The sequence below is a fragment of the Choloepus didactylus genome, chromosome 2 (genome assembly GCF_015220235.1).
Source record: "Choloepus didactylus isolate mChoDid1 chromosome 2, mChoDid1.pri, whole genome shotgun sequence".
Taxonomy (NCBI): domain Eukaryota; kingdom Metazoa; phylum Chordata; class Mammalia; order Pilosa; family Megalonychidae; genus Choloepus; species Choloepus didactylus.
Genome location: NC_051308.1, coordinates 121,751,593 through 121,759,459, shown reverse-complemented (window position 1 = coordinate 121,759,459; position 7,867 = coordinate 121,751,593).

The following is a 7,867-nucleotide window of genomic DNA, read 5'->3' as shown; positions in this document are numbered from 1 at the left end:
TCTGATCAGTTCCTGGTGTGGGGTGTCCACACTTTGAGGACCACTGCATTAGGCTTATCTATGCCTAATCCCAAATCCATTCAAAATGGTGCTGAGGCCTGGCCCCATTCAGATTGCACAGGCCCTCAATGCCCGCTCGTTGACACAGGGCTGGTTTTGGCCATGATTCCACCCCACGGGCCCTTTCTCTCCCGCCATTCCTCCCTCAACCACTTCTGCTTTCTGAGCCCCACTCTGGGGAGGGGTCCCAACCCTGGACTGAGTTTCCAGCGGGGGTGGGGGCAGGTTGGAGGGTAAAGTTCCCTGTCCAATGGAGACAAAGAATCTGCTCACCAGTTTCTCCTCCCTTGGCCTGTTGCTTGGGTCACAGCTCAGGAAGCCTTTAGGGTCTCTGTGTCTCCTCCTCCTTGGGCCCAGGCCCACCACACTCACCCCAAGTGGCTTCCATCCTCACTGGGTCCTTTTCCACAGGGCCCTCCCTCATGCATGGCTGAAGCCAGATCCCCCTGCAGCTTTCCCATCTGTCACTCCCTGACCCCTCTGACCTGGAGCTTTATGAGCTTTATCTTGCTTGGCCTCCTGATGGTGAAAGGGTCACGGCACCTTATCTGGAGCTTTCCTCCAGTTTCTCAAAGGGGAGGGTGAGTGAAGGGACGAGGCCAGGACGCTGGGGGCCAAAGCCTCGGGAATGCTGGTCCCAGTGGGAAATGCTTGCCTCCTGCCAATCCTGCCGAAAAAGTACATATGAAGCGATTATTTAACAAGTGGAAAAGCAATAAAAGAGCTCAAATATTTGTTGACTAAAGGAACACAAAAGCTACTTTCCATGATGCACTCTCAAAAAAAAAAAAAGCTCTTAAGGAAAAACACCTTGATTGTGTGAGAGCCCTCAGGTATGCATGGAAAGCCCTTGAACTTTTGACCCAAGATGTGGACATAGGAGCCTTCTAGGTAGGAAAATTTGGGTGGCACTGTGATTTCCAGTGAGTTCCATGGCAGCTAGTGTCCCAAGCTGGGTCTTGGAAATAACATGTTTGGGAAACAGTAGGTTAAACAGATATAAGTTGGTCCCTGTAACTCAGGGACTTCTCTGAGCCTGGAGTGGGGAGGGGATTGACTCTGGCTACCCTGAAACACTTTGACCGTGCCCCCTACACCCTCTGCCCTGGGGCTTGTTTCTGCTAGATATGTGAGTAAAGGTGGGGCTGGAAGTGAAGATGGTTTTTTATTTCCTCACTGAGCCCCTCTCAGCCTAGAAGCATCGGCATTTGTGCCCAGGAAGGGAAGACTTCCTTTCTCCAGGCTTCCACCTTGAGTAACTACTGAGGATCTTGAGTAACCTGAAGATCCAGGGCGAGGGGCTCTGCCCACCAAAAAACACACACAGGTGAGCCCTGCAGCTCTAGCTGCTGGGAATGGAGTTGTGCTCACCCCACCCAGAACTCAGGAGCTAGAGGAGGACTCTAGTGGGAATATGGGCCAACAGGTGGAAGACAGTTTGGAGGGATGTTCCTGATGATCATCACTCATGCCCCTCTCCCTGCCTGGGTGCAGGATGGCAGTCATCAGGGGAGATGGGATCAGGAGGGCAGAGCAGGGTAGGGGTCATTACTTAGAGGGTGAGCTAGAAGCCGGCACTTCTGGGAAGACGGCCACCTGCTACTCTGGTACCCTGACAGCCACTTAGCTTTGTCCTTTCTGAGGACTGCATCCCTGCAGTGACTTGGCCATGGGGAGGGGGCCTGTGGTGGAGCTCCCTGGAGGGAGGGCTGGGCTCTGCGTGGACTCTGCTATGGGAGACGAGCAGCCAGGGAGGACTTCTGTGACCAGAACAGGAAGTTTGTGGCCCCTGGTCCTGCCAGCATGGATTCCTCTCCTGTGGAGCTCTCAGAACAGAAATTTTCTCGGACACCAGCTGCCCAAGGCCGGGCAGGATGCTACCCTTGCCCTTTATGGTCAAAGGAGAGGGTGTGTGAAATCCTTCCTGGAGCTCAGTGGAGACAGCAGGAGGAAGGGGTCAACACCATGTCTCCTGGCTTCTTACCGTGCTGCGGGCTGTGCCCCAGCTCTGCTGCAAGGGAGCTGGGGGTGGGGGCAGGTTTCAGACTTGAGCTATTCTTGATTCCCAGGGGAAGCAGGTTCATTTGAGGCTAGTGTGAGTGTGTGTGTGTGTGTGTGTGTGTGTGTGTGTGTGTGTGTGTGTTCTAATTGCTTTGGAGAGCAGCTTGGAAAAGGGTGGAGGGGGCAGAGTGGAGTGGAGGTATAAACTGGGATCCCCTGAATACCTGGATAACAGCTCACACCTTCTCAGGAACCCAATCGTCACAGTCAGTAGTCTTCCAATAGGGAGCTTGTCTGGCTGGGAATGGCCCACTTCCCCAGGTGGTCAGTGGATACGCAGCTGTGCGGCCTCCCTTTATGTCCTCCTAGGCCACCAGGGCAGTTGTGTGCATGCGTACACATGTGGGGACCCTGTGGCCACAGGTAGGCCTGTCCATCAGAGAATACCCCATCTTTCAGACCACTGGGGAGCTCCGCTCCTCTCTGCTCTTGTTCTGGCAACTGCCTGGGCCAGGCCCTAGCTTGTTCTTACATGTGCCTCCTCAGCCTTGACTCTCCCCATTCCTACTCCAATCCCAGTTTAATCCCCTCCTCTCCACACCCACCTCCATCCCCAGCTCACTCCCATCTTTGGGGTTTTGGCAGGCAGCCTTAAAGCTTCCGGAAGCAAATAGGACATTGAGGAAAGTTTGGCACAGGTAGGGGTGAAGGGAATGGTTTCCACCCACTGGTCCACTGGTTTGGAGGCCTTTGCGGAGACGATGGACAGGACCACCTGTTCCGGCACTCTCTGCTTCCCTCCATAGCAGTGCTGGCCGCTGAGGACCACGTTGGTGTAATGTGGTCCTCTTGCCTGTTGCCTTGGCCTGTCACCAAGAAAGGTAACTTTCTTAGCACCATTTCAGCCATGCTTCAGTTCCTGGTGCCCTCACTGTTTCAACTTGTGGCCTCCCTGAGCCACTGTCTCCCTGGCAGCTAAAAACCCTGGAGCTCATGAGAGAGGTTGCTACCTAAGGACACTGGCTCTTATACCGTCACATAATCCTTCTGCTCTTGGCCTAGGATACCCAAGATCAGAGTGACTCTGGGGCACAGCTACTATCCTAGCATGGGAAGGACCCCTGGGACCATCCAGTTCATATAACCTGACATTGGTCTGGGTTTCTAGATTCCCATAAATCTGTTCAGGTCAAATCATTGTGCAGAATGGAGGGAATCCACCAACTTGGAAAGTTTCCTTTCTCCTACTAGGAAACCAGCACTGCATTCAGCCCCTTCTTCCTTCCCAACAGGGTCTCTTCACAGATGATGGAGAGGCAGTGTACTACGAGGCATGATGGGCAAAGCATTGGAAAGGCCCCATCTGCAGAAAGATCCTGGGGTTTGGGCTCAGCTCTGCCCTGACTGAGCACTCCTTACTCAACTTTCCAGAGCCTCAGCTCTCCTGCTCTGAATCATGGGCTCAATGATGCTACCTGCCCTACCCAGTTCAGAGGTGCTGCGAAAGTCCAGTGTAGCCCCACCCAGTGTGTGCTTGCTCTGGGCAGCAGGAAGCCTGGGCTTACAGTGAGTGGGGGCACTATCATGTCACAGATTCCAACCTTAGCAATGCACCTTTTTGCTATGGGGAGGTTTCAGACTGAAACATCTAAGAGCTTGCCCTTTAAGAGATTAGTAGATCCCTGGTTAAGGGCAATAACCAGGCAGGACTGGGAGTGCCATAAACATGTCAGGTAGGAAAGCACCTAGGCACACCTCCCTACCTAGGATTGCACTCCTATTTCCAGGTTGCTGGGATTTGCGGGGGCCTCAGTTCACCTACACCCAAAGGAAAGTCCCCAAGCCCTGCAGATGCTTTTCACCCTGAATGACCGCAGATGAGGCCCTCCAGGCCTCAAGTTTGGGGAGCAGAAGGACACTGAGTTGTGAGTGAGTCAGGACCCCTAGTGGGTAGTGCCAGCTTCTCAGCAGCTGAACAGGGTGGTGTTGGGTTGTGCTTGGAGCCAGCTGACTCTCAGCACCGAGACACCCAGGGGCAGGACCTCTTGGAAATGTAAACCTAGGCTCCTGACCCTCTGCTCAAAAGCTTCAAAAACTTTCCTCCCCGTTGTTCTCAATATAATTGCTGAGCTCCTCACCTTGTTCCATGAGGCCAAAGACCCGCCTGGTGTGGTCTGCTAGCCCTCCATGTTCAGGCCCCACCATGCTCAGGCTCACTACCCTCCCCGCTCCTTCCTAATGTCAGCCCACACCACACTGGCATTTTCTCTATTCCTAGTAACCCTGCTGGTTTGCACCACAGGAGCATTTGTAGATGCTGTTCCCTCTTATTAGAATGATATTCCTGCTCCTCTTTGCCTCGTTACCTCCTACTCTTCCTTCAGATCTTCTCAGCCAGGTCAAATCCTCCTTTTACAAGTACCATGTCTTTGTTGTTGGAAGCAGTTATCATCATTGCTATTTTGCTCATATTGTCCTACCTGACTAATGTCTGCTTCCCTGACTTGGTTGCAAAGTTTCATGACAACCTGTGTTCCTTCCCCAGTGTATCCCCAGTGCTTGGCATGGAAGGATGGATGGATGGATGGATGGATGGATGGATGGGTAGGTGGGTGGGTGGATAGGTAGATGGGTGGATGGGTGGATGGGTGGATGGATGGTGTCAACCGTTTGCATGTTTGCTATATCCAGTGCTGAAATATATGTCACCCTGGAAGCCCCCATACCAAATGGCATAGGCTGGACTCAGGACCACTTACCTTGGCTGAGTCAGCCCTCAGCCCTGGGAAGCCTGGGTGGGGAGGGAGGATATTATTCCTCCAAAGACCGAGATCCTGGCATCTGTGGCCTGGTTCGTCCCTCCCACCTCCGATCAGGACAGCCCAGCCTGATAATTCAGGCCTTTCGAAGGTACATAGACTATTTATACAAGCAGGCACGGGAATCTATAATGCCCTCTGTTGAACCTGCTAAGGCCTTGAGTTTGCCAGTGACTCGTTGTGTGACTTTGGGAAAGTCACTTAACTTTTTCTAGTCTTAGTTCCCTATTTTTGAAGTGAGAGGGACCCCCAATTGCCCTGATACCTTTAGAAGGCTGCTATTAAGATGGAATGTGGTTGTGGATGTACATTCATGAAGTCTTTTGAAAGCACAAGCATGCTGTACTGATATAAGAGGCTGTGATGTGGTTTTGCAGTTGAGGTGAATTACTGTTATGGGATTCCCCTTACTCAGGTTGAAAGTGAATTCTCTCCAGCACTTCTATCTTTGAGCTACCTTCCAGATTCTGGTTCAAACCCTCTCCTGGGGCCACTGCTCTTTCTTCTGGTTGACCCTACTTCTATCCCCTCACTCTGAGAAGACTTATTAACTGTGGTCTGGGGAAAACAGAGCTTCTCCACCTGGAACCCCAGGCCCATCTCTTGGCACCTGGACGAAACAGCCCTTTTGCAGTCACCCAGCCCCATTCTTCCTATTCCTTCCCAGCTACTCTCAGGCAGCTTCTTTCCAAACAGCGACCCCTTCCTTCCTTTGGGATCAGAAAGACTGGGTTGGAATCTCTGCTCTGCCACATTAGCTGTGGGCAGAGACTCAGTTTCCTCATCTGTAAAATAAGGACCCTAATGTCACTTGCAGGTGGTTGTGAGGATAAATGATGTGTGAAGTGCTGGCTCAGTACCTGAAACATGGCATCTGCCCAAGAAATGTGGCTTTTACTCTCCTCTCAAAGTCTACCTTTTCCTTTTGGCTCCACTCTCCAGGGTTCCCAAAGTTGCACCACCTAAACCTCCAGAGACAAACACAGATATAGGCATTTTAGACCCCTGTCGTGTAATGTCATTTAGTCTCCTCAGAGTTGCTTGATGGTCTTTTTCTATGCTCCTCTCTCGCCTCTGAAGGCAGAGAAGGCCGGCAGAGTTCAGATTCAGGGTCCCCAGTCACATGTCCCAGTGGGAGCCTTTTGAGTGAGGGCAGAGCTGGGGATAGCCCGGAATCCACACAGGGGTCTCTTTGGAACTCTGCACAGCTAGGAAGGTAAGGCAGGTCTGAAGAAATAAACAGCGTCTGCCTCAGGCTGCCCCCTCCTTACACATTGCCCAGACACGCATTAGAAACATAGTTAACCCCATCCCTAATCCACTGCAAACTTTTCCAGGGCCCACTTTTGAAGCTTAGGGGATACCCGCAGCCACAGAGCCACAGGCAGCTTTGAGTCCATTCAGCATGATTCGGTTTGAGTAAGCACAATTTAATTACACCCTCCAGGCACCGAGTGAGGCCCTGGGGCCAGAGATGAGTAAAGCCCAATCGCTGGCCTCCCGGGGCTTCCAGAATAGTCAGGGAGATAGCAGGGAACAAGACCTCCCTAACCGGAGCTGCTCAACCCTGCAGAGGTTCCTAAGAAGATTAGTGCTTTGGGCCTCCCAGAACATTGAATGGGGTTCTGTGTGCTCCCCATGATCTGCACAGCCCACCCTGCCCGTGCCGACCCTGCTCCATGCACTACCCCCACCCCTGCTCACTCTACTCCAGCCACAGGCTCAGCTTGCAGCTCTCCAAACCCTGCACACCCGCCAGACACATTCCTTCCTTCCATGCTTCTGTTGTTTGGGGCACTTTTTAAATTGTCAGTGCCTTAGTTTCCTAGGGTTGCTGTAACAAAGTACTACAAACTGGGTGGCTTAAAGCAACAGAAATTTATTGTCTCACGGTTTTGGAGTGTTCAAAGTGTTGGCAGGGTTGTGATCCCTCAGAAATCTGTAGGGGAGAATCAGTTCCATGCCCCTCTCCTGGCTTCTCGTGCTGGCTGGCAACCCACGGCGTTCTCTGCCTCAGTCACCACGTGGCGTTCTCCCCTTGGTCTGCCTGTGTCCACATTTCTTCTTCTTATAATGACACCAGTCATATTGGATTAAGAGCCCACCCTACTGCATGATGACCATTTTAATTGCCTAATTCCATCTGTGATGTCCCTATTTCTAAATAAGTTCACAGTCTGAGGTACTAAGGATTCGGACTTCAATATACCTTCTGGGGGACACAAATCAACTCATAACAGTTAGGTGTATTAAAGCATAACTTATATAAGTAAAATCCATTTTCAAACATAGAGTTTGATGAGTCTGGACAACTGCATATAGTTGCATAATCACCGCCAGCATCAAGACATAGAACAGCTCCATCATCCCAAGAAGTTCCCTCAGTTATCCACATGATTTGCTCCCCATCTCCTTGCTTAATTGTTCTTTCTAGCACTTACCACCTCCAAACACCTTGTATCCCCTCCACCCAGAATGTGGAGGACACTGATTTCTGCCTATTTTGTTCACTGTTGTATCCCTGGTGCTCAATCGTGGAGCTCAGAATTATGAATCTGTGAGAGAGATAACAGAGATGGGGTGGGGATGGGGGCTGTGGGGACACTGAGGCTGAGCCAGTCCCTCACTCTATCTGGAGAACCGATGTGGAGAAGAGACATCATCTGAGTGGAGAAGAGGTTGTTGGGATGTGAGCTCGAGGGATTAAGAAGTGTTGCTGGAGAGGTAAATGAAGGCCAGATCACATCTTCTGAGCTACGAGTTTCTCATGCATTTAACTCCCTGCCTTGTCCCTCAAGCCCCCACTCTAGAGAAGGGGTAATATGGGGGAATTTTAAACAGAGGTCTGAACTCCGTGTTAACTGCGACTGTCTTGGGGGCAAGGCTTAAAGAGGGGCCACCTTGAAAGCTGTATCAGGTGGGAGGGTGATGGTGGCTGAGACACCCTGGGACAGTGGGTCAGAGTGGAAGGGACTCAAGTGAGGGCA